Source organism: Ambystoma mexicanum, chromosome 2p, assembly GCF_040938575.1.
Source record: "Ambystoma mexicanum isolate Mex_15411 chromosome 2p, UKY_AmexF1_1, whole genome shotgun sequence".
Lineage (NCBI taxonomy): Eukaryota > Metazoa > Chordata > Amphibia > Caudata > Ambystomatidae > Ambystoma > Ambystoma mexicanum.
Genome location: NC_090923.1, coordinates 1,383,757,391 through 1,383,785,176, shown reverse-complemented (window position 1 = coordinate 1,383,785,176; position 27,786 = coordinate 1,383,757,391). Strand labels below are relative to the sequence as shown.

At 47.7% G+C, this 27,786-nt stretch overlaps 1 protein-coding gene across 3 annotated transcripts in view; it reads right to left on the bottom strand.

The window, feature by feature from the left end:
* SETD2 (SET domain containing 2, histone lysine methyltransferase) overlaps positions 1-27,786 on the bottom strand; it is a 1,465,157-nt gene that overhangs the window by 1,029,735 nt on the left and 407,636 nt on the right. The gene's annotated exons all lie outside the window — the stretch shown is intronic.

Sequence of the window (27,786 nt, the reverse complement as noted above, 5' to 3'; positions counted from 1 at the left end):
GACTTTGCAGCAGGGATCAACGGAGAAGGCTCTAGACAATGTTTTCCTCGCGGCTAGATGCGGCTCTGTGGATTTGGCGCTTTGTCAGGAGCACAGAAGACAACAGAATATCGCTGGTCGGATTCTTGTTGTTACAAAGGCCCAGCACTCTGGCGATGGGACTTTTCGGACTGGAATCGTGCCTCTGGAGATCCAGCAGGATGCTCACGAAGTTTCAGCGAGATTCTGAAGACTGTGCACCGCACAATGGCTCGAGGTCCCATGGTATTGGGGTATTGCAGCCCCGCAAGGTCTCAGCACGGTGTGGGATTGCTCAAAATGCAGGTCTTCTTGAGTCCAATGGGTCTCACTATATTCTGGGTGAGGGTCATTTTTGTAGTCCCCAGGTCGATTGGATGGAAGGGCTACAGCAGGTTCCGGTTATACAGCAGGCTCTCCAGTTGCTGGAAATTGTCCGAGCCGCTTTTCATCATCATCCCAGTTAGGAAGAATTTTCAGAAATGTGCCAATTCCCTTCTACGTTAGAGACCCCCAGCACTTCTGCTGGACTTTAGGACTTTAATTTCTAACCTGGAGAGAGTGAGACCCTGTTCCCATTCTCATGTATTTTTCAGTGATTTGGACTGTTTCATTTATGACAATGGTGACATACAGCATCTTCAGTGCAGTGGCACAGGGAAGTCTTATATTTCCCAAAGGTTTAAAAACCTTCTCTTGGTGAAACTACTGTTGCAAAGAGCAGTGAAGTGACTTTAATTACATTTAGCTCTTTGTAGACCCAGCACACACTATCTTACATAAAGTGCTGGAGGGGTTACTTAATATCCCCTTTGTCTACCTTCTCATGTTACATTTTTATGTTACCCTTTCAGCAATTAATGGCTGGTGACAGTGGTTGATTTTTTCCTACCATTGTGCGTTTTTACCGCAAGCTGAATCCTCAGCTGCTGTATTGCACCCATGGATGCCCAATTTGTCAAAATGGCCTCGGTATTCTGTTTTTGCCATTTCTTGTTGGAAAGGTCCTTCGTGAGATGTACCCCACCTCCTCCCACTTGGGTTGCTGGGACCAGTCAGCCCCAAGACAGGCACCCCTCTCCCTGCTGGCTGTACATCATTGCTGCTGCAGGAACCGGGTGCCAGGAGACAGGAACACCAGAATCGAGTGCATTGCCTTTAAGCCGGACCCGAGCTCCAGGGAGATCCTCCGGACTCCCTCAAAGCAGGACTAACCAAGCCTGAGCCACCTCAGAGTGCTGGACCCAGAAGCAAGCAAAGTCCACAAGGTGTCCAAGAACTGCGGTGGTGTTATTTCTGAGTAGACGAAACCGCAATGGGCCGCTGATATGAATTGTGCGCATTGCTGCCGCCGACCTTCAAACCGTAGTGCAGGAGTCCCCAGACATCCTCCCTCTTGTCCCCACGACTGAGGCCCAGGACCAACAGGATCTGCAGGACCAGAAGCCAGCTTGAACCTTTTCTTTGCTTTTGCAGAGTTGCTTGCAGCTTTGCCCCTCACAAGGGTAGGAGGGAGGGTCTGCATATGAATCTATGCCAGACCCATGCTGGAGAACAATAGTTACAGGGAAGTAACTTGTTCCTTCTCCAGCATGGGGTCTGGCATGGATTCACATGCTCATGAATACCGAATACATAGCAGTACCAACATTATACAACCACGGGAGGTGGCAAGGCTCAACAGATGAAACAGGCTTACCTCTGGAATAGGTTGAAAAGCACTGCTTGGCCGACCCTTGACTCCTCTCTGGAATCCCTGTCGATAGAGTAGAACCTTGTGAAGGTGTGCGTAGACATCCATATAGCAGCCCTGCAGATGTCCAGCAGGGGCACACCAGACAGGAACGCTGTTGTCGCAGCGATCGCTCAGGTGGAATGGACTTGGACGGTCAGGCAGCGTCGGTTGGATGACAGCGAGTGATCCAGCCGGAGAGCCACCTGGAGATGGAAGCCTTGGACAAGGCCTTCCCATTATTAACAGGACCAAAAAAATAAATCACAAACTTCTTGAGACGCCTTCTGAAAACTCTTCATTCGTGCCATGTAGAAATTCAGAGCACGCGCAACGTCCAGCGAGCACAAGGCCCTTTCAGTCGGTTACTAAGTCTTCAGAAAAAACAGGTGACACCAAGGGCACGTTGAGGTGCCACTCAGACAGAAGCTTTGGAATGAAGGCAGTGGGTCTGTAGCATGACCCCCGATTCATGGAAAGTCAAATATGGCTGTTGCAGGACAGGGCCTGAATCTCATCCACCCTCCTGGCAGAGGTGGTGGCCAAAAGAAAAACCTTTTTCCTTGAGAGGGGACGGATGCAAAGGCTCGAAAGGGGTTCCCATGAGAGTAGTCAGCACCACGTTGAGTTAACCTCGATGGGGCAGGATACTTCACTAGCGGGAAAGATCGGAACAGCCCTTGACGAGCCGGTGGGACCAAAGAGAAGATCTTCCAGGAGACCTGGTGTAGCAGGAGATCGCCACCAAATGGGTGTGCTGCAACCCTGCATTGGCTATGCACAACAAGTATGGAAGAATCTGCGGGGCCGTGACCCTCAGAGGGGTGATCTTCTGAGACCGGCCCCACGTAGTGAAACGCTTCCACTTTTGATCGCAGCATTTAAGAGTTGATGACATTCTGGCCTCGGCAAGCACCTCCCTGCAGTCTGCCAGCAACTCGTATCCTCCAAACTCTAGGGCTGCAGGAGCCAAGCCCTCCGGTTCAGCAATACTGAGTTGTGATGCAGGATGGTGCCTCGTACTCTGGTGAGCATATCTGCGACCATTGGCAGCTAGACTGGAGGGGACGCAGACAGGCTGATGGTTCGGGTACAAAATCTGCTTCCGCCACACCCGGGCAATGAGTATCATCCTGCATCAGCACTGTTTGAGTTGACTGATCACTCAGCAGGCGAAGCAGCGGGGGAAACGCAAACAGAAACGGGCCTTCCCACAGGAAGGAGAACGCATCACCCCATGCTCCTCGGCTGGTGGAACCTGCTGGCACATTTCTGGCATTTGGAGTTTGCCGCTGTCGCAAACCGATTGATCAGAGGCCTGCCACACTTGATGAAGATGCGGTCCACCTCGTCCTGCCGAAGTTCCTAATCGTTGCAGGAGCGCAACTCCCTGCTGAGGGAGTCAGCAATTGTGTTTTTTTTTTTACTCCTGCCAGGTGAAAGGGGATGAGGAACATCTGTTGTCCGACGGCCCAGTGGCAGAAGTTCTGCAGCTCTTCGGGGAGCGCTGGCGATCGTGCGGAACCCCTGCCTCCTGATGTAGAACTTTGTGGTGGTGTTGTCCATGAAGATCCTCACCACCTTTCCAGGCATAGTCGGATATGGTAGATGCAGGACATCATGCCAATCTGCGACTTAATGGGCTGCACCATAGCGGACTCAGTGACAGCCATTGCATCTTAACCAGCACAGCCACTATTCACTCCTCTGAGGGCGACACTAGGCAGGAGACCGTGTTGAGCCTGGCTCATAGGAACAGCTTTCTGCGATGGTGTCAAGCAGGACTTCGGATAATTGACTGAGAATCCCAGATCTGTCAGTGTTGGGCAATAATTGATGTACTAACCCTGTGGGAGCCTACACAACACTTGTGCTCTTGGTATTAAGTAACCCACCTATTGGTATAGGCCTGTACTACACAAGTTGTAAGTGTGACTGAGCAGCCAGGCTTTTGTGAGCTGTAGCAATGAAATCCACAAATACAAGTAGCCAAGTTACACTTGTACTCAAGGGTTTTATTATAAATTATTTATCAATAGTTTTTAAATAAGAATTCTTTAAAAAGGCCAATATATGCAGCAATCTACACTTCAAAATATTTTTTCAGAATCAACACAAAGCTAGTAGAGGGATGCTTTTTACGCACTTCCTACAACCTGAGGAGACTTCACCAACTAGGAAAGTAATTGCCTTAATACGGTTCATAGTGATAGTTTCGACAGTCAAAGTTTCGACATTTAAAAGTTCCGACACAAAAGCATCGAAACAAAAGATTCAAATGCATTTTTTTTTAATGGGGGGTCTGCCCCCCAACACCCCTGTTTTCTTTTTAAAACAAACTTTTTTCTACACGAAGCTAAAAAAAAACCTAGCATGAAAAGAAATGCATTTCAAAACTTTTTTATTCAAAACTTTGTATTAGGAACTTTTGTATGTCGAAACTTTTTTTTCGAAAGTATGACTGGACACCCATTAATACATCACTAGTACACTTTGTAGATTCTGAGTTGGACGAAGAACAAGTTACTTACCCCTGGTAATGTTCTTTCAACTGGATGTTACTCCCACGTATTCCTCATCTTTGATATTCTATCTCGCCAGCTTTGCTGCTTTGGAAAAAACATTTCTTGGCTGAGGGCGCTGTATGGGATGCAGTCGCGTCGATGTCCCTCGAGGGCCTCCGTCAAGCATCGAACCTCATCGTTTGTACAAATAGCATGTGCAGCGCCGTTGGCTTCAGTTCTGTTTTTCTGTTCTACTTTCTCGAGTAATTCACCAGGCGTACCCAAAACCGCAAGCTCTCAGAAAGTGCTGAGTATAATACAAGTAAATTGTACAGAGGGGAAGACCGGGAGGGGGGATGAGGAACATCCAGTCGAAAGAATGTTACAGGGGTAAGTAACTTGTTCTTCGAATGGATTGTGTCCTCCAAAGTAGTCCTCATCTTTGATAGACTCCCACAGCAATGACAATTTGGAGGTGGGAGTATCAATTAATTTAATCATGGACCGAATGGAGAACGGCCTTAGCAAATAGTCCTCCTTAAGTAGAGGAAGAGTCTATTAGGTAGTGCTGGACTAATTGAATTGAGTTTATATTTTAATATCGCGCTCTTACACATGTGTTTTAGAGGGGAACCGGGGAGAACAAGACAATCTTTCTAGGCCCAGTGACATTGAGAACAAGCAAGTGTATGGAAGAGGTGAAAAGTGCATGGGGGAGGGGGGGGGGAAGAAGTGGAAAGTGTGGAGCAAAGGAGAAACAGATTAAATAATAAATACATAAATAATAAAGGCAACAAACAGTGGTAGTGTAGGCAGCAAGTGGTGGGTTTAAGGCAGCAGATAGGGTAGGTCTGATAGGTGCAGGAAGAAAAAGGGGCCCGGTATGGGTACAGATCCAGACCCCAGGGCAAGGAGTGGCCCGGAAGCAGTGCGGGAGGGTGGCAGGGTGAGCAGATACCTGGGCCCGGAGGACAGAGGGTGGCCAGGTGCACAGTGCAGAGAGAGAACAGATCAGCAAGGGAAAGGGGGGTGTGGTGGGCAAAGGAAGAAGCAAAGAGGATGGTCTTGAGGTGCACTCCAGAACCGGAAATGGTTCTCAAGTTTCAGAGTGGCAGGGAGGCTGTAGCAGAGGGAGGCCCAGCCAAAGACAGATCTACTCCCAGCTTATTTCTTTGAAAAACGACTTACCCTGAGGGAGTAAGAGGTAGAGGAGCGAAGAGCTCGAAAGGTGATGCATTTGCGGAGGGATAGCTTAAGGTATTTTCGACCCAGGCCCCAGAAAGCCTTGTGGACAAGGCAGAGAGTTTTTAATGTAATCCTTGCATCCACTGGGAGCCAATTAAGAGATTTCATAGCTGGAGAGATACGATCCCAGGGCTTGAGGCTAAGGACAAGTCTTGCAGTCCTGTTCTGGATTAGTTGCAAAGGGCAGAGAGGAGAGGCAGGTAGATTTAGAAAGAGGCTGTTACAATAGTCCAACTTAGAGAGAACCAGAGTTTGGGAGACGGTGAGTTTCTGAGGGTAGGAGAGGAAAGGCAGAGTACCTCTGAGGATGTGCAGTAGGAAATTTTACTTTAGAGACATCAGAGATGTGGACGGAGAAGGAAAGTTTGGAGTCAAAGATGGCCCTGAGGTTCTTAGCCTCACAGGTGGGGATAGGAGAAGGTCCAAGGGAGGCTGGTCATACAGTGAGGGGAAAGGATGGTGAAGGTGTGCCGATGAGGAGGATCTCCGTCTTGCTGGTGGCTTTCAGACAAAGATCGTTGGCGGCACACCAATCTTAAATGGCAGTTAGCCAATCAGAGATGAGCGAAGGAGAAGAGGTGGCAGAGGGCAGCCTGAAAATGCAGAGTCATCAGCGTAGCACTGGAAATTTGAGCAGAAAATGGCAATGCAGTGGGCGAGAGTTGCCAGGTATTGGTTGAAAAGCCGGGGCAAGAGGTTAGATCCCATGGGAACACCACAAGTAGATCGGGAAATAGATGAGAAGGACCCAAGTTGGACCTGGGAGGGTTGATCAGAGAGGAAAGAGGTCAGCCAGGCCAGAACCAGATTGGTGATACCCAGGTTATCACAGAGACGGTTAAGCAGGATGGTATAGTTGACTGTGTCGAAGGCAGAAGAGAGATTGAGTAGGATGAGGACAGAGGGAATGTTTGAGTCAAGGTTGGAGAGCAGATCTTCACGGATATTCAGGCGAGCAGTTTGTGCTTCTGGCAGCTCTTAAGCCAGACTGGTGGTCATGGAGACAGCCAACAGAATCGGAAAGAAGGTTAAACTGAGAGATGGCCAGCTTTTCCAGGACTTTCCCCAGAAAGGGAGTAATGGAAATTGGGCGATAGTTAGCCGGACAAGAAGGATCAGCTGTGAGTTTATTGAGAAGGGGATGTACAAGGAGTGCTTCAGAGGGGAAGGATCCTGAGGAAAAGGAGAGGTTAGATGCCATAGAGACACGGGCTTGAATGTGGACTGTTCTTGATGAGGACACAGTTGTATTGCCTTTGGAGCAGGCGACAGGCAAGTTTGTCAGAGGATGAACAAGCAGCCCTCCATTTCCTCTCAGCTGCCCTACACTTCCGTTTAAGTGCAGCTAGGTTGGAGTCATACCAGGAATTGCACTTGGCTTTGGACTTCAAACGGATCCTCAACACAGGGGCAAGAGCATCAGAAATGGAAGAGTAGAACAGAGATAGGCCTGAGTCAGGATGCGAGACACCCAGAGGTGGAGAGAGGGGGGAGGATGCAGGGATGAGAGAAGGTGGCGGCGAAAGCCTCAACTGACACACGCTTCATGGGCTGGATGTCAGAGAAGGTAGGTGGCAATGTTGGGGTAAGCTTGGAGAGATGAGAGGAGGGAATTATCGCTCCAGGATAGAGGAGTGGTCAGAGGGATGGGGAGGTCAGAGGAGATCAAGCCATCGAGTGTGTGCCCTGCAGAGTGAGTTGGGCCAGAGGGGAGGATGGACATGGATTGGGAGTCGTAGAGGTTACGGAAGAGTAAAGAGGAGGAACAAGGAGAGTCTAAGTGGGTATTGAGGTCACTGAGGAGGAGTTTGAGTGGTAGAGACCAGGAGGGAGGAGCAGAGGTCCACCTACTCAAAGAAATTAGGTGATTTGACCATGAGACCGGTAGATGGTAGCCACAGCAAGAAAATGGGTAGGAGAGATAGATACCCTACAGCCAAGGCATTCAAAAGAGGAGTAGGTCTGAGTGGCAATGATAGAGGCAGGAATCCACTCAGGAAAGACCAGGGCTACCCCCACCCTGACCCTCCCCCCACCCCACCAGACTGGGAGGATCCGGGTGTGGAGAGGATCATGTAGCCATCAGGGAGCAGAGTGTCAAAGCCTGTGACGGAGCTGGCCGTGAACCATGTCTCAGTAAGACCAAGAACATCAAGGTCTGGTTCTTCAAGGAGGTGGCAGATGTCAGAGGAGTGTGACCGAGAGTTGAGAGTGGCAGCCTTGAAGACCTTCCGGGGATGGGTACAGATCAGAGGTACGCACTGTAGAGGAGAAGGAGCCATAGGAGGGGCAGAGGAGGTGGAGAGAAAGGGCAAGGTAGCCAAGGGGCGAGCAGATGGGACAGCAGGAGATTTGCATTTAGTTTATTTGTATTGCGCGCCTGGCCCGAAGGCATCTGGGCGCATTTCTTAAAAAGGTACCCAAGTTACAGATATCAATAAACATTACATGGTACAATAAGCATAGTACAAAACAGAGTACAATAAGGCACTGAGTGCAGCTAAAAGCAATGACAGAGGTGACATAGGAAACAGGTAGACAAAACTACAGTCAATTATATAGTATATTCACATGATTTACACAAGAATACGATATGTTATGCAGTACATTTACAAAAGATACATGTTAAGGGTAGGGGTCAAATTTCGAATGACCAAATTTGGGCCCAATGCCAGCTTGGCATTGGTTATTATGGATATGTGGCAGCTTGATCCTGCTCAAAGAGCCAGATTTTGGCTTTGCTCTTGAATGAATGCTAAGACGGTTCAGTTCTGAGTGGGTTAGGGAGTGTGTTCCATAATTTGGCAGCAAGGACTGGGAAGCTAGACCCACCTGCTTTCTGCAGCTTAAATCTAGGCATGGACAAGGAGTGGGCTTGGGCAGATCTAAGAGGGCGGGTAGAGGTATGGGAGGTAAAGGGGTTCGCCAAATATTCAGGGGCAAGGTTAGACTGGCACTTCTGAGTAAGGGCAAAGGTTTTGAATGATATTCTATGAGCAACAGGGAGCCAGACATGCATTACTTACCGTAATCGCATTTCTGATGATTGTATCTGCTTAGATTCACATGCTGTGCATATGGTCCGACATCTGGACCGAAAGGGGACGTCGGCATAGGCGTGTCTGTAACACTATCCCTATCGTGAGGTGTGTAGTACCCAAAATCCCTCACGCGCCGAGATCCCTCCGATTGTATTTTTTCTGCCATGAGGATGCCCAAGGCTATAGTGAGTGAGTACATAAAGAGAGAAAGTAGTAAGACAACTATGTTCCTTCCACCCAGAGCGTGGAGGTAGGGAGGGCGCATGTGAATCTAAGCAGATACAATCATCAGAAATGCTATTACGCTAAGTAATGCATGTCTTCTGATGCTCGTTAATCTGCTTAGAATCACATGCTGTGCATATACTAGCGAGCAGTACCCGGAGTTGGAGGTGGGTTGTCAGAAGGAACAGTAGAGAAAATATGTCTTATTACTGCTTGTCCCACCTGAGAATCAGACCTAGAATGAGTGTCTAGGCAATAGTGTTTTGTAAAGGTGTGTACAGAACTCCAGGTTGCCGCTTTGCAAATGGACTCAAGAGGAACATTTGCAATGAATGCTATGGATGCCCCAGTGCCTCGAGTAGAGTGTGCTCTAGGCTTGAAGGGCAGTTCTCTCTTAGCAAGTGTGTAACAGTGTGATGCATTTGACAATCTACCTTAAGGTAGCCGATTTAGAGACAGGATCCCCTTCTCTACCAGCTGCCACTACAACGAAGAATTGTTTAGTCTTCCTTAGTGGTTTAGTTCTTTCCAGGTAAAACATGACTGCCCTGCGCACGTCTAATGTGTGAAGGCTTCTTTCGGCCATGATAGTAGGGTTCTGGACGAAAGTGGGTAGTTCAATTGATTGGTTCACATGGAACTTCAATATGAATTTAGGCGCAAACCTGGGATGTGTGCACAGAACTACCTTATCTTTGTGGACTGTAACAAAGGGGTCTAGAACAGAAAGAGCCTGTAGTTCGCTAACCCTTCTGATAGAAGTGATCGCCACTAGGAAGGCTGACTTGAAAGTCAGGTATTTCAGACTTGCTTTATGCATAGGCTCAAAGGGAGCTCCCATGAGCCTGGTCAAAACCACATTCAGATCCCATCCAGGGGTTGGGTGAGAGATGGGAGGATAAATCCTCTTAACCCCTTCCATAAAGGCTTTAATCACTGGTATTTTCCACCACAACACCTTTTGTTATGTGGTGGAGGCTGACAAAGCAGCTAGATGAAACTTTAGGGAATTGAAGACTAACGCAGTGTCCAACGGATGGGTTAGATACAGCACAATTTGTGAGGGTGAGCAATCCATGGGATTGACGCCCTTGGAATTGCACCAGATGACAAAACGTTTCCATTTGCTAGCATAGCAATAACGTGTATTAGATTTTCTCGCTTCCCCGAGTATGTCCATGTACCTCTGAAGGAGTTGCAGGTGTCCAAACTCTATGATCTCAGGAGCCAGGCTGCTAAACTCAGAGTTTATTGGCATGGGTGTAGGGTCTCCCCCCCGTCCTGAGACAACATGTTGTACGGGCAGCTTGACTGGTGGTGAGAGGGACATTTCCATCAGGTGAGCAAACCAGGGTCGACGGCTCACATGGGGGCCACCAGTATCATAGTAACTGGTTCCTGGTGCCTCTTCGGCATTATCTTGTTGAGAAGAGGAGTCGGGAAGAGGGGGGGGGGGGCAGGGGAGCATAGACAAATTTCCCCAACCAAGTTATCCAGAGAACGTTCCCCTTGGATCGGTTCTGGGGGTACCTGGAGGCGTACTCTTGGCATTGGGCGTTCTCCTGAGTAGCGAACAGGTCGATCTCTGGGAAACCCCCTTCTGCGAAGACGTTGGACACAATGTCTTCGTGCAGTCGCCATTCGTATTCTTCTGGCAGCGGAAAATCTCTGCCGAGTAAGTCTGCCAGAAGATGTTGGGACAACAAAAACATCTTGTGTTTGAGAGCCCATATCCAAATGTTTTGGGACAGCTTGGAAAGCCCTGGAGAGTGAGTGACCCCCTGTTTGTTCAGGTAATAATTGCTGTCCGTTAGGATCAGCACGGTCTTACGTGGCAGTGGCGTCTGAAAGGCCTACAATGCTTTGAACACCGCTAATAGCTCCAGTAAGTTTATATGGTTGGACGCTACTTGAGGGGACCACACTCCGTACGCCGTCTGCTGAAGCAGGTGAGCCTCCCCCCCAACCCCGTGAGAGATGAGTCCGTCGTGAGAGTAGCTTCCACTGCGGAGGTGGTGAAGGACTTCCCCTTCAAGAGGTTTTCTCTTGACCACCACTGCAGAGAGAACGAGGGCTGGCGAGACAACTACCAGATCTTCCCATTGTCCGATGGCCTGACACCACTGGCTGTTGAGCCACTCTTGCAGGGGACGCATGCGCAGCCGCGCATGGGAAACCAAGTATACGCATGATGCCATCATCCCAAGCAAACACATGGCTTTGCGTACCGTCACCTCCCGACTGGCTACATATTGAGGGATCTTAGAAAGCATGTTCTGAACCCTCTCGTTGGAGGGAAAGACAAGACAGTCTTCCATCGGAATTAGAGCTCCCAGAAATAGTTTTACTTGGCTGGGGACTAAACTGTATTTCTTTTCGTTGATTGAGAAACCCAGGCTGAAGAGATCTACTGTTTTTTGGGTGTTCGAAAAACAAGCGTCGAACGAGTCCCCCGTGACGAGACAGTCGTCGAGGTAAGGGTAAACTGGGACTGATAGTCTGCGCAGGTGTGCTGCTGCCACTACCAGGACTTTGGTAAACACGCTTGGCGCTGAGGCGATGCCGAAGAGTAGTACCTTGAATTGGTAATGCCTGTCCTGATCATAAACCTTAGATATTTCCTGTGCGCTGGCAACATTGAAAATGAAAGTATGCATCTTTCATGTCCAATGTTGCCATGAAATCCCATTGTTTCAGCAATGGGATCACCTCCTGCAGTGTTACCATGCAAAATTTCTGGGGTTTTATAAACTTGTTCCCTGGGCGCAGTTCTAGAACAGCATGGAGAGATCCTTTTTGGGGACAAGGAAGTACACTGAATAAATACCCTCATTTACCTGAAGAATAGGGACGGCTTATATGGCGTCCTTTCCCAGCAGTGCTTCCACCTCTTGGGTCAGGATCTCCAGATGGTCCGGCGAAAGGCACTGAGCCCGGCGGTCTAAACTGTGGAGGTCGGGCGAATTCCATGCAACAACCGTGGGCAACTGTTTTTAAGACCCACTGGTCGGAAGTTATCCCCTCCCATGCTCTTAGGAAAGATGTTAATCGCCCCCCGACCGGGGTGGCATGGGAGGGGACCTGGACTTGGTGGTCATTTCTGACCAGAGGCTGTGGCTCCTCTGGGATTGGGGCCTCTGCCTCTACCTTTGCTGCGTTTCTGACCCCTTGAGGGGTAGTAAGTGGGGCTTCCAGATGTTTGATTTGAGTTGAAGTCACCCGTGCCGTAGTTGTTTTGACCAGCACGTGCTTGCCCTCGAAAGGACCGCCGAGTTTTATTACCCCTCTGGGAGGAGGGTTTCTGTGTAATTTGATGCAGAGACCTTATACTCTCATGCTCCTTCTTGGCTGTCTCCAACGCCTCATCCACTGCTTTCCCGAAGAGGTTAGTCTCCTCAATGGGTTTATAAATGAGGGCGACCTACCAAGTCACCAGACTTTATTCTGTTCTTCCATAAAAAGAACACTTTTCCTCGTTTTCTCTTACAATATACACCACGTTTATTTTAATAAAGAATGACCTTAATTGAATGTAAACTGAAAGCTAAATTCAATATGGCGATCGCTATAGAGACACGAACTCTAAACATGACGTCACTACGTTACGTGACGAATTATATAAACAATGTGACATCATCGCGCTACTGCGTGATGACATCACTGGACATAAGGCGGCCATTTTGATCACTATTCGAACACAGGCCACGGCATCTTACTGATACTCGGCTTGGATTCTGCCAACCAGGTATAATTAGACTGTAGAAGTATGTGGGATAATTTGAACTTTCTATTTAGGAACCCATACAGGTTTACACATTTATTTCTCTTAATTTACAGAGAAAATTGTTGCAGAATTATAGAAAACCCGGATGGGCTAACCTAAAACAATCTTGGCAAGCTGCTTCCTTTGGTGGTTACCCGGACCATAGGACAGCACTGAGTACTCCGAGATAAGAGTGACAAATAGGTGGTAAGCGTTATGTACATTTACCACTATAGAATTATCTTAAGATTAAAACTCTATACCTCAGAGGCATTAAACTATGACCTTTGGCTAATAATGTTGACATGTAAATGGGATACCGTGTAATACTTTCTCCATTACCAAAATATACCCGTTTAGCTTTGCACCCTATATGAGGATTTTTCATCATGATTGACTTCCTATACACGTACAGGATTTCCATGTTTTAATATCTAATGCTCAATATATATCCTTGATTTTTAGGTACCTCACACTCCAAAATTGAGAATAAGCCAAAAGAAGGCCGTTGAATTTGATTCATGATCGACTTGCATGTAAGGCAACTTATACAAAGTACATCCAGGTGATTATGGATTAAAACATGACAGACATAACTAAATAATTGTGTTAGAATGAGTATTGTATCAAAACATAATATTATCAAACTATATTCCATAGATGGACAGAAAAGAAAGGGTGAACAACTCCTGAAACAGTGTGTTTAATTGTTCACCTTAAAAAAACTTTGGGTTTGTTGCAAAATTAAGAAGAAACTGCATACTGTTGATTACTAACATGTGAGTTTGGAACATAGTTAGGAATTGTTGTGCATTCAACTAAACTTTGTATGTTTGAATAATATATTTTTGGAGTTAAGAAGAATCACAATATTTATAAAAAACGAGTGGTTTTCTGTTACAATAAGAGTGTCAAACACTATATTCAAAACGAAACTACATTCCAAAAACTTTTGTTTGTTATGTACAATAACATTTGGGAGTGCAGGGGACGGGAGAGATACACTAAACTGTGGACGACTGCTGTGGTTACATTTATAAATGAGGGAGGCCTGAGTCTCAGCTCTAAATCCCGATGTACGCAGCCAAGCGCGTCTTTTCAGTAGGGTCCCTTGAGCAAGAGACCTGCCTGCAGTTTCCGCAGTGTCCAGGGTGTTCTTCACTACATTCTGGTTAACCAGTCTACCCTTCGTAACAATGGCGAGATAGCGGGTTCGGGAACATCTTGGAGGCCTTCCTGGAGCAAATTCCATTTGGCATCAGCATATCTTGCTAATAGCATAGTATTATTAGCAACCCGTATGGTGTATGCAGCTGCTGACATGACACGTTTGCCCAGGGTATACAGCCGCTTAGACTCCTTGTCCGGTGGTGATTCACCCGTCACAAGGGGTACTCCTGCCCTCTTTCGCGTGGTAGTCACTACCAGTGAATCTGGGATGGCGTTCCCTTTGATGTATAGAGGGTCGGAAGGAGAAGGTCGAAATAATTTTTCGACTCTTGGGTTCACTGCCCGTGTTTGAGCAGGTGACACCAATGAGGGAGCTACCCGTCTCTTAACAGAGTTAAGGAGGGGGATGGATTGACTTGCCGGAGGTTTTTCTTTAATGATATCCTCAACGAAATCCTGCTCAGGTACCGCCTCCTGAGGGGCAATTTTGAAGTATTCAGCTGCTTTTATCAACATGGAGTTGAATGCCATTTGGTCATCTACAGGAGAGGCCTGGCGAGCCAGGGTGGACGGAGGAGAGTCTAGGCACAAAACCTCAGTGTCCTGATTCTTTCATGGATCTTGACATTCCTGCTGGGTTTCCTCCCAGTTGTCCGTAGTATCCTGTTGATCTTCCTCATAGTTTGAGAAAAGAAGCTTCTTCATTATAGATGTTTCTATGTGTGTCCATCTGGACCACGTCTTCCTGTTGGAAAACGTGAGACTGATCTTCCTGAATTTGGAGGTTATGGTCTACCCGAGCCCTTTTCGGGGGAGGATGATCAGAACTGATAATCTGCTCCAACCGATCCATACACCCTTCAAATTTTTCTGTAGTCCATTTAGAGGACCCAAACGGGTCTATGTGACGAGAAACTACGTTCTCCGCACCGCGGCGTCGAAAGGAACCTCTCAGGGTGTCGGAAAGAGGCTCTCGGCTATCTTCGTAAGCCTCATCGGAATCGGGAACCCAATCCGCCAACATTTTTTCCGTGGCTTGTCCCATAACCTTAGGCGGAACCGGAGTAAGGCCCACCGCCGCCGTACTTCTTCCGATGCTACTTTCGATAGTCGCTGAATCGTCGTGAGACAAAGGCTCTGATGATTTATCGGCAGTTGTAATACCGTCCGCGGCGCTAGAGGGCCTAGCGGTCGGTTTTCCGGGTAGAGGCCTAGCCGTAGTTTTAGGGCCTACTGAGGCCTTAGAAGTAGAAGCGTCGGGCTCCCGCACTTCGACGCATTTAGGTTTCGGAGTAGCGCCCTTAGTTTGTTTAGATTGCCCAGGTGCAAAATGCTGCTGCGGGTGAGGGGAAGGCTTTGGATCTGAACGATCCGAGGGAACCAGCAAAGTTTTTGGCGACCCCGTTGGCGCCTTCACCTTTTTCGACGAAGGCGTTGAAATTGGCGTAGGGGTTGTGTGCTTAGTGCGATGCGCTTGTACGTCCCAGTCGCTGGGTGTAGTCCCTGTATCAAGACCATAGTCGAGCCTTAAAGGGTCAGGGACTGGCGTGGCGGACCTAGAAGCGTCCGCCTCAAAGTCTATAACATCCGAAACGGACGTTTGATCATCCGAAGTACCCCCGTCACTTTCAGCTGGCGTGGCGGAGGGGGAAGGGGGCTCCATGCATGACATACCGTACGCGGCCCACCGCTTTACACAGCGCTCCTTAAGGGTCTTAGGCCGAAGGAGTTTGCATGCCGTGCACCACTTCTCATCGTGCTCTAGTGGGAAGACAGGCGTTACACGTCCTGTGTTAGTCTTTCCAAGGATATATAACCCTACACTTAAGGCAGAATCTAAAAGGAGTCCTTTCCATAGCCAAAGGGAAGGATGACCAGACCAACAGGGGAAAGGAGGAAAGACATACTAAACAATATGGCCACCCCGACCCCACTCTCCCTACTGTATAGGCCGGCCAGAGGGCCAGACCACATGGAAAATCCGGCCTCCGGATCTTAGGCGCCGAAATCCACAGCCGTAGCAGATTCCCCCGTAGTCTTCGTCGAAGATGTTCTTATTGGGCGAAGTGACTTAATGGGGAATAAACAGAAGATTCAGTAAAGATAAACAATGTCTCTAGTAAGAGCTCTGCTATAGGGCGACCAGTTATCTGGGCGGTAAAAAACAAACTGAGGGACCACGGCGCATGAGGGATTTTGGGTACTACACACGTCACAATAGGGTTGGTGTTACAGACACGCCAATGCCGACGTCCCCTTTCGGTTCCCGAAAGACAAGATGCAATATTCTGCGGTTACCACTGGATGTCGGACCATATGCATAGCATGTGATTCTAAGCAGATTAACAAGCATCAGAAATATAGTTTCCTGGGAATGTTGAGAGCAGCCCTGATAGACTTATTCTGGGTTACCTGTAGCTTGTTAATGTTCCTTTGGGCTAGTCCCTAAATAAAGGGCATTACAATAATCAATTTTAGCCATAATGAGAGTTCTGGCGAGGATGATGCAGTTAGCAGTGGTGAGGAAAGTTCTGCATGCTATGATAAGTTTGAATGTGTAGGCTGATGCCGAGACCACGGCATTAGTTTGTCTCGTGAGAGAGGAGGTGGAATCAAGATAGATACCTAGAGTTTGTGTCATTGGATGCCTTGATGGTATTACCGTCAATAACAAATGATTTGAAGGCAGAATCCAATTGAGTCGGAAGTGGGAGCCTAGAATGAGTAACTCAGTCTGTTCGTCATTTAAACAGAGCCCATGATGCGCCATCCAAGCCTGAATGACTATATAGATATCAATGAGGGCTTTCAAGTCGGTCACATAGTCACCAGTGATAGAGATGAGTATCTGGGTGTCATCCGCTTAATTGGTGTGGGGGACACCCAGATCGTCAAGAATATCAAAGAGTGGCTTTGTGAACACGTTATACAGTGTGGGTGAGACACAGGACACTTGCGGGACCCCACACTGGACTCGCGACGGTTCAGCAGAAGCGGATGGCTCATGGTTCCGTTTGCCAGAAAGGATCTAATCCAGGAAGTGGCTTCATCGTAGAAGTGGGCAGGGATTTTAAGGTTGTGGCAGAGAATTTGGTGGTTGACCAAATCAAATGCTGCCGAAAGGTCAAGCAGAAGTAAGAGGGCCAACTTGCCCTCGTCTTTAAGGTCTACGATTTGCGTTTTTAAATCGACTAGGGCAGTTTGTTCCGTGACTGGGTCGGAAGCCCGATTGTCGGAGGCCAAGGAGTTTATTGGATTCTAAATAAGCCTGAATTTGTAAGTAGGCAGAGCGGTCCAAGATTTTCAGTAGAAAGGGCACCATGGTAATAGGTCTGTAGTTAGAAGGGTTACTAGGATCTAGGGTAGGTTTTTTCATTAATGGGATAACCCACGCATCCTTAAGGTTATCGGGGACAGTACCAGATTTGAAAGAGGCATTAATAAAAGGTGGTGATGAAGCGGGCCAAGACATGGGCAGCCTCCTTGATGACGGAGGCTGGACAAGAGTCACCTTGACAGTTAGATGGTTTAAGTTTTTTAATGATGTTTTCCACTTCCGAGATGGACAGGGGTGAGAAGCTAAATGATTTCAAGGAGTGTGCAGTAGGGGAAGTTTTGTTGGAGGAGGTGTTGCATTTTTTGGCATTGATTTTAATTTGCAGTGAGGAGATTTTATCAAGGCGCAATTTTTGGATATTAGTAAACCATGTGGTGTCAGCGTTTCAATTGTCGAGAGGGGCTATGGGAGATTCAAATTCTTTTGAGAATCTTGTAGAACTCTTTAGTGTTAGATTCAGCCTGCAGTATATGCTTATTACAAGTGTCTTTTTGCTAGGAGTATCGCCTCTTTGTAACTGGAAGAGGCTATAGTTAAGAATGCTTTTGCTGGCATTCGTAGGAAGACTTCTCCAGCGTGCCTCAGCGTTACTTTTAGCTTCATGAAAATCTCTCAGGTGTGGTGTGAACCACGAGTTAAGATGAGCACGGGGTTTCAGTTTCTGTAGTTTCAGTGGGGCTATGATATTTAGCGCCTTTAGGATGGTTAGGTTGTAGGTATCTTCTAAGACTGTGGGGTCTGAGCAGGATACCAAAGCATTGTTGAGGAGGGGAAGGATTAGTGGGAGCAGTTTCTCCTTTGTGAGGTCCTAGTATGATCCACCTAGATGTAGTTTATTTGGTTACTGCCAGGCCCAATTTGGGGCCGGTACATCCAATTAAAAGTTGGTCATCCTGCCGAATTTTAGCCATTCTTGAAATGTAAAAGCTTAGAGCCCTTTTCGGATCTAGCCTTTGAAGTCTCTCTTCCTCTTTGCCTGCATGAGTAGGAGGATAAAATGTTGGTAGCGTTATCTTCTGCGACAGATGGAAGTCGGAGACTACCTTCGGAAGGAATTATGGTTTTACCCTGAGGATGGTGGTATGAAGAGGCTTGCAAGAAAGAGCCTGCAGCTCACTTACCCTGCAGGCTGATGGTATCGCGATGAGGATTGTTTTCAAAGGTAGAAGCCTTAAAGCACATAAATGTAAAGGCTTGAATGGAACGCATGTCAGGAATTTAAATATTAGCTTTAGATCCCTAACAGGTACATTAAATGGGATTGGAGGGTATGCATTAGTAAGTCACTTTAGAAATTGTACAATCAAGGGGATTTTGAAATAGGAATCCTCTTCTGAGGAGTGCTTAAAATGGAAAGCGCTGCCAGGTATCCTTTTATGGTTCCAATCTGGCGCCCCAGATTGGCTAAATGTAACAGGAAGGAACGCACCAAAGATGTGCCACATTGGAATGTATCCACCTTCTTATCCCTGCACCAGTTACTGAATTTATTCCAACGACACCGGTACAAGGATTTGGTTGCTGGCCTTCTGGTTGAAAGCAAAATCTCCATTAAATCAACTGGAAGATCCCAATATTTTCATTTCAGCCTCTCAGAAACCATGCGGGAAGGCTGAGTGTTTTGACCTCTGGATGGAGAACCCGACCTTCCTCTTGCGAGAGAAGATGGTCTCTTTGTGGAATACGTATTGGAGGGCAGATGGACATGTCCAGAAGGTCCTGGTACCACGTCCTTCAGGCCCAAGCAGAGGCAGTTAGGATCATGGATTTCCCAAACTTTCTCAATCTCCTGATCACGTGAGCAATGACAGGAATCGGAGGAAACGCATACAGGAGTGGAAATTCCCGGTCCACCACAAATGCATCTACTAGAGCTCCTCTTGGGGGGAAATCCCCTGGAGTAGTACCGCCCGCACTTGCGGTTGGTACCGGTCGCGAACAAATCCTCTTGAGGGTTTCCCCAAAGGGTGAAGATCTCTTGAAAGACTTCCTGCGCCAGTTCCCAATCATGGGACACTGCTCTGCCTGCTCAAAGCGTCCGCCGCCGTGTTCTGCTCTCCGGCTAGGTGACCTGTTGGAGATTCCTTCCTGAATTGCCCAGAACCAGAGCTGCATTGCCTCTCTGCACAGTGGTAGTGACCCTACGCCTCCAGTCTTGTTGAGGTAGTACATGGCCGCTGTGTGGTCTGTCATTATCAGGAGATTCTTTCCCTGTACAGAGGACAGGAAGGGCTTCAGCGCTAGTCTGATCGCCCTCAGCTCCAAAATGTTAATGTGTAGTTTGGACTCTGATGAAGACCAACGACTGCTGATTGTCAGGTCGTTGGTGTGGGCTCCCCACACTGAGTGAGGTGCCCGTCACTACCATTATCTCCGGCCATGGTTGCCAAAAAGAATCTCCCTTGAGAATCTTGTCTTCGCAAGACCACCAAAAGGTCCCGAGCAACCCTGCTCGGAACTTGCAGTTGGTCAGACATTCTGTGAAAATTGGGACCACAGTCTCGAGAGCCCATCGAAGGGATCTCATTCTCAATCGTACCTCCAGCACCAGAAAAATGCAGGATGCCATGAGACCAAACAACCTCAGAAAATCGAAGGCCGGAAGATGCTGGGCATTCCAGAACTTTGTCAACATCTGCTGAATGTGTTGAGCTCTCACCTTGGGAGGCGAGGCTTTCCCTGAGGAAGTATCCAGGACCGCTCAGATGAACTGGAGTCTTTGGGATGGTATCATATGGGACTTCTTGTAATTGAGGGAGAAGCCCAGTCTGAAGAGATTAGCAGAGATGTTCCTGGGCTTGTTAGGGTGAATGAGCACTGATCAACCAATCATCCAGGTAGAGGTAGACGTGAATCGTGTTACGCTCACCTGGTATCCACAGGGACGCCACCCAGCCGGGTTACTCGCTGGTATGCTTCTCAGCTTTGCCCTGATGTGGTCTGCGGGGAAGGTTCTGCCTGAAAATACAGGAGGACTGTGTTCAAGACTGAACGACTGGGGTAAGTATCCTCCATCCACCTCGTATGATTTCAGTCCCTCTGGCCCCATCTCCTCACCTTGTGGTAGAATTAGGCGTGTTCTCCGTCCTGCCTTCTTTGCCGGGGCGTGTTGTCTTTCATGGGCGAGTGCGGTCCAGTTACTTCACTGACGCCGGCCCGTTTGATATTGTTCAGGTAGTTCTTATTGCTCTTCTTTAGTTTTGTTGCTATCCGGCATGCCTTTCTTTGTTTAAAATGTCTTTCTCCCTTAGGTATGCAGAGCTTCAGCGCGGCGAACTGGCTTGGTTGAGCCCCGCTGGTAAATGATGGCGCATTAAGAGCGCTATGATGCGGTAAGTAAGCACTATGCGCAGCGCTGCAAAGTCTTGCCTTTGCTAAACTGTGTTTTCCTTCCTTGTAGGTCGCAATGTTCTTCAGCGCGAGTGGAATGTCCGGCGAGGTGCCAGCCGAGAGGCGACAAGCCAGGTAAGCCTTTTGAGCAGTTCGTAATTTGTAAATGTGTCTACTGCTTTCTTTAATGTTGCCTCGATCTTCCTCTTTCAGGTCGTTCTGTCCGGGAGGCGTGCAGATTCGAGGAAGCTGTTCTCAGTAGCTGCGAGTGTTTAAAGATGAAGACTGCAGGTAAGATGCAGCTGCTAATGATGTTCCTTTGGTCTCCTTGCAGGTTCTGCTTCTCCGAGGTTCGAGGGAACAGCTGGACACGGTGAGCGTCACGTTGCAAGCTGCAAAGTAACGCGAAGCGTGTTGTCTTGCTCGGGTGTGGTTTAAATAGCCCCAACAAAATAGTCCAGGTAAAGTAGTCCCTAGGCTACCACACCCAAAACACTAGACCGCAAGCTATGTGGATGCCTCCATTTTGACTGACAATACAATAAAGTAGTTCCCAAGCACATTGTTTTTCATGGCGTATGAGCATGGCGCCATAGGCGCTAGGACTGGCCCCATGAGTGTTTTTTTTAAGAAGATGCCAGGCTCTAGAGGCCCAAGTCCTGACTCCACCTGGCCAATGGGTTTGCCAGAGGAGGTTTTGGGCGAGGGTCGTGACAAACACCCCTTCCCCCTCTGTTGAGACTTGCTGTCACTACCGCAATCAACTTGGTGAAAACTCTTGGGACGGTGATCAGCCTGAAAGGCAGAACTCGAAACGGATAATGAGAACTGCCAACTGCGAGCCTCCGGTACTTTTCTGTGCTTGAGGTGGATTGGCACATGAAAGTAAGCATCCTGAAGGTGCAATGATGCCAACCGGAGTTGGAGTTGGAGTGCTTGAAGGATTTGAGAAAGGTGAACCATCTTGAACTTGTCCTTCCTGAGGAACTTGTTCAAGTTTCTTAGATCCAAGATGGGTTTCAATTCTCCGTCCTTCTTGGGACGGAGAAAGTAGGGGGAATACCAACCCTTGTTCCTCTTTGCTACCGGTACACATTCTATTGCACCGTTCTTTAGCTGGATTAAAAATTCCTGCACAAGGAGCGGATCTGGAGTCTTGACAGTTGGTTCCCAGTGGATCTCATTGCCTTTTTTGTAAAGGAAGGCAGTAACCTTGGGCTACTGTTTCCAGTGCCCAAGCATCTGAAGTAATGCCCTGCCATTCGTTCAGATGCTGAGAAATTCTGCCTCCCACCAGGGTCTTGTGGGTCAAGGCCTCAGAAAGGCTTAGAAGCAGCTGCAGCAGCGGCTGAGGGCAAGGTTGCCGCTGCTGAAACTGATTGAGCAACCTTTCCTTATCCACCATGAGGGAATCTTCTTTGTGCCCTTTGTCCAGCCTGTCCCCTTCCTCTTCCAATTGAGGAATAGAAATGAAAAGAACGAACCCTCCAGAAAGATGAACCTGAATAGGGTTGAGGTTGTCGAATGGAGGCACAAAGGGATTTAGCCACCGCCTTGGAGGTCTGCAGATTCTCCAGACTCATCCGTCTTGCTGCCGAACAAACTTGAGCGATCGAAGGGCATGTTGAGCAGTCTGTCCTGCACGTCTGGTGCAAACCCAGACTTTCTCAACCACACAAGCCTGTGCAGTACGGTAAAAGCAGCCATGGATCTGCTGATGCTGTCAGCAGTATCGAATCCTGACTGGAGACATTCTCCCATTGCCTCCTTTGCATCATAACTATAGCCAGGAAGCCGTCCCTTTCCGGGATGTGATCAGCCGCCATGGCAACACCGTCCCAAAGAGTATAAGAAAATCCTGAAAGAGCACTGGTGACATTGGTAGATTTCAAGGCCATACTGCCTGAAGTGAAAACCTTACGTGCTCTGCATCTACCTTTTATCATCTCTATCTGGTGGCGATAGAGGGGTAAGCAGATTGCCTGGTTGTTGTGGCAGCCTGCACAACCAAACTCAGGTGTGGTGTGCTTTGTCAGGTATTCAGGATTACTGCTTGAAGGCCTGTACTTTCTAGCCAAGTTACTGTTAACAGCAGGACCTGATTCTGGGGCTTCCCAATTTGCAGCAACATTCCTCTGAAGGGCTTGTGGAAGGGCAAAATTGGGTCCTTCTGAGGGCCTTGGTCGAGGAGATCAGTCCTATCACCCTTTTCGTAGGTAGGAGAAGCTCTGCTCCAGCCCATATATTCCATAACCCTATTAATGAGATTCCTGTAGGTGGCATCTGCATGTTCAAAAGGGTCAGGCCTGCCAAATTGCAGCTCTGGCGAGGTGTCGAGACCACTACCCGACTGTAGAGAGTGAAACTCATCTTGGATTCTTCATTAATGAGCTCTTCTGGAGCATTCTTCGTGTTGAATTGCAATCCAAAAAGGAGGGGAATCCTCTTCAGAGGGCTGTGCCTCCTCATAGTGAGGACAGACTTAAAATGTCTTTCTATGGAATAGGTCTGAAAACCTTGTCCAGAATGGGCAAAGGCCTCGACAAAGTCAAAGTGAGAGTCAACGGTTTCCGCAATGGCGCCGGCCTACTCGGCACCATCTTCGACCTCAGCGTCTATATGTTTGGCTACGAGGGAGTAGACAAAGACGTTGAGTTCTTGGACGACTTGTGCTTCTTCGAGGATATTTAAGGAGGACTCTGTTCTTGAGTCAATGCCTTCGACGAGTTGGCTTTGGGTTGAGGACTTTCGACTTATTGCCGGTTTAATACTCTGCTTGGCAGCAGTAGCCTTCGACTTCCCCAAGTCGCCTGAAGAAGCGACCAGGGCATGGCTCTTTCGCGACTCTTTTGGTGGTCGAGGCGCATTAACAAAAATGTACATAATTTCAGATCTGAACGCATCACATTTTCTAGGGGAATCAGATTTAGTAGGGCATCGGATTACCGCTTTAGATGAATCAGAAGATGAAGAGGGAGACTTATGGCATCTATTCTTTGCCTTCTTCGAGGAAGACGAGGACTGCCTCGACCAACTCCTCGACCAGGACCTCTTCGATTTTTTACACCGTGAGGAAGATTTACCAGACTTTCCATATTTCTTCGAAGAAGACTTCGAAGCCGGTCTCCCGACCGTCAGCTCCCTCAGAGCTTTCTCTGTCATGGCTTGACAGGACCCGCAGTCATCGGTGTTAGGGAGAATTCTCAAAAATGTGCCAATTCCCTTCACCTTAGAGACCCCCAGCAACTTTGCTGGATTTTGAGGACTTTATTTTTTTACCTGGAGAGAGTGTGGCCCTTTTTTTCCCAACTCTCATGTATTTTGATGTGCGTTTTACTTTTGTGTTTCATTTGGTTATGGAGTTTTAGACAACTCCGTAGGCATCATATTTTCATTTGTGTCACACAGCACCTTCAGTGCAGTGGCACAGGGAAGCCTTTCCAGGCCTTCCCAAGGTTTAGATACCTTCTCTGGGATAAACTACGGTTTCCCAGAGTAAGTAAAGTGAAGTGAAATTGACTTTACTAGTCTTTAAATTCCTAGACCCAGCACAGCCTATCTTACAATAGAGTGCTGGAGGGCTTACTTGGTATCCTGTGTCTAGATACTCATGTAGCAGTCAAATGCTACCCTTTCCTCTCAGAATGGCTGGTGGGAGTGGTTTTACAACAAACTACCATGATTTTTCCTGACTGAAAACTTTAAATAGTTCCAGTAGCGTTAAATCACGGGAGCCATGTTTTTCAAGATGGTGTATGAGCCCCCTTTGTTTAGACAGGTCCTGGTCTTTTTTCACCATTTCTTTTTGGAATGGTCCTTCTAAGTTTGTCTCTGCGCGCCAAACCAGGTTTGGTCCCTTAGTTCCTTCGACTTTGGTGGGCTTCAGGAGTGAAGACCGCCTCTGGCGCCAGAGTGTCTGGGATGGGCAGGAAGTGAGGGAGGTGCCCGAAACTCCCTGTGCTTAGTCTCCTAGGAGACCCGAACGCACTCTGGCATGATTGGCTGGTTGACTGTCCGGCAAGGACAGCCACCCTGCTGGGTGAGTGACTGCTAGGCTGGAATGAATGGGAGAGAACTGAATAAAAGGTGAGTCTCTTGTCTTGGAAGGCAGAGTCGACCACTGGAATGAAAAACAGAGGACGGTTGCTGCAACTCCTGAACCGGTAGTTTGCCCGGTGAAGCCTTGTTGCAAGTCCGATTCGCCAAGTTCATCTCGACAGAGAAGCCCCTGTAAGGACGACTTCCCCCTTTGAGTTGGTGGGACCAATCAACTCAACAGTAAGCTACATGGATAATCACGTCAGAGCTGGTTCACTTTCTTCAGCATGCTACAGGAAACTATAGAACCAGGGAGGGAGACATCAGTTTGTGTGCTTGATTTACAGCTACCGGAATTGAAGATTTTCCAAGCTTTTCCGACTGTTCAAGTGCCGTGCAGGAGTCTCCCCGACATCCTCCCTCTTGTCCCCATGACTGAGGCCCAGGAACAGCGAATTCTGCAGGAACTGCCAGGAACAGAAGTCATCAGCTGCCTCTTTCTTCATTTATAAAGGTACTGTAAAACACGAATGAGTGTACTTACTTACCCCTCGCGGTGAAAGTACTTGAAACTTTCCCAACTCACAGGCCTAATCAGCTTCTGACCCAGCATACAATTCTTCTCGCTACAAAATACTCCTAAGAACTTGTGCAGAGACTTTTCCGATTAACTACCAGAAACTTAAAGTGTACAGTACTGAAGTATATTTGTGTGCGATATAGATTGCCTCCTTCGTATGAATGTTTTATAACTGACTGTGAAATAAATTAATAAGTATTTTAACAAGAAACCTTGAGTGGAAGAGTTCATTTGAAAACCTGTGATTTTAGACCTCTAACATTACAGCTCACATTCACCTCTTGAGATAAGCCTGTCTGCTCAGCTCCGCTACCAAAAACTGTAGTACAGATTTATACCAAAGGTTGGTTTGCTTTCACCTGTAGCCTTAGTTCTGGGTAGTGGTCCTCAAGGGTACTGCATACAAACTCTGCCTAACAATCAGTACGGTGCCTTGGGCGCAGACACCACAGGCAGACCCGGTGAAGATCGGTAATAGACATCTCCAAACCGCAGTCGTAACATTCCTTAAATCCAGACTTTGGAGTCGAAGGAGTTGAGGTAGAAGACATTTTCTGTGAAGAAAACTGAAAAGCCAGTAAACACTTGAAGCAAAATCTTTCAGAAAAACCGATATGAAGCCAACGGGCGCTGCACGCAATATTTGTATAAACGATGACGCTCAACGGAGGCCTTCCAGGGACATAAGTGTAACGGCATCACATACACCACTCTCAGCCAAGAATTTATTTTTTCGAACCAGCAAAGCTGGCCAGATATATCACAGATATACACGCTGACTGTTGGGATGAATTCTAATTTCTGTGCTAATTCCCTTCAACCTTGGAGACTCCCAGCTCTTTTGCTAGACTTCAGGACTTTTTAATTTTTACCCTGTAGTGAGTGAGTCCTTACTTTCTCATGTGTTTTGACTTTAGTTGGATTATGTGTTGCTTTTGTTTTTGGAGTCTATCAAACTCCACAGGTATCTACTTTCTGTATGGTGATACACATCACCTTCAGTGCAGTGTCACAGAGAAATCCTTTAGATTTCTCATAAGGTTTAAATACCTTTTCTTGGGTGAACTACTGTTCCCAAGATCAGTAAAGTGAAATTGACTTATCTTTTCTCTTTGTAGCTCCAGCACCCCCCAATACCTTTGTCTTTAGGAGTGCCTGAATGCACCCAGTCCTGATTGGCTGGGTGGCTGTCCTTGCTGGCTGGCTGGCAGTGCCTCTGCTCCATAGACTTTGCTCCAATTGACTTTGGCTGTCCTGGCTTCCTGCAGACTCTTCTATACCATTGACTTTGACTCTTACTGTTCCTCATAGGTGATGCATTGGTTTTAAACCAATATTCCTGGGGAATGTTTTTGTCTAGACTTCATTGGAAGATTTAAAGTGCTCGCATGCTCTGAGAAGCTGTTTAACCTTTTTCCTTTCTCCAACGTTTCCTTTCGAAATGGATTGTGTCCTTCCACGTATTCATATCTGTGATATATCTTGCCAGCTTTGCTGGTTCGGAAAAATAAATTCTTGGCTGAGAGCGGTGCCAGGCACTTTGTGAAAACACCATGTGAGCCGACTTCAGGCCGAAAGGGAGGACCTTGAACGGGTAGTGCCTTCCTTGCACCATGAAGCGTAGGACCCGTCGATGCTTCCGGTTAGGGAGAATTCTCAGAAATTTGCTAATTCCCTTCTACCTTAGAGACCCCCAGCTCTTTTGCTGGAATTTAGGACCTTTAATCTCTAACCTGGAGAGAGAGACCTTTTTCTCACTCATGTATTTTTCTGTGATTTGGACTCTGTTTCCTTTGACTTTGAAGTCCGACAAACTCCATAGGCATCATCTTTACAAGTCTCTTATATTTCTCAAAGGTTTAAATACCTTCTCTTGGTCAAACTACCGTTTCCAAGAGCAGTGAAGTGAAGTGAAATTGACTTTACTTACATTTTGTAACTTTCTAGACCCAGCACACACTATCTTACAATAGGGTGCTGCAGGGGTTACTTAGTATCCCCTTTCTTTAGTTTCTCATGTAACTTTTATAGGTTCCCCTTTCTACAATTAATGGCTGGTGGCAGTGGTTTACTTTTTACTACCATTGTGCGTCTTTACCGCAGGCTGCATTCGCAGGTGCAGTAAAGCTCACATGGGTGCCCATTTTGTCAAAATGGCCGTGGTCGTCTTTTGCCATTTCTTGTTGGAAAGGTCCTTCTTGAAATTTACTCTGCGTGCCAAACCAGGTTCGGACCCTTTGTTAGTTTTGACTTTGGCGGGATTCACAAGTGAAGCCCGCCTCTGGCTCCAGCATGTCTGGCAGAGACAGGAAGTGAGGGAGGTGCCAGAAACTCCCTGTGCTTCATCCCCTTGGATACAGGAATGCACCCAAAGGTGATTGGCCAGCTGGATGTCCTTAGAGTACAGCCACCCTGCAGTGTGATTGACAGCTAGGCTGGAATGAATGGGAGAAACCTGCATTAAAGGCAAGGCTTTTTGGCTTGGAAGGCAGAGTCGACCCCTGGATGAAGGAATCCAAAGAACAACTTGGAAGAGACACCTGCTGCAACTCCTGAACCGTTAGTTTGCCCGGTGAAGCCATGCAACTGTGCTGAAGCTCCGAATTAGTTTCGACTAGAGAAGCCCTGCAAGGACGACTTCTCCCCTTGGGTTGGTGGGACCAATCAACCCCAAAGTGAACTCGTTTGGACATCCTCTCAGAGCTGGCTGTACTTCCACTGCTGCTGGAACCGAAGTGCCTGGGAGAGGAACCCCAAATCGAGTGGATTGCTTTTTAGTCAGACCAGAGCGCCAGGAAAATCC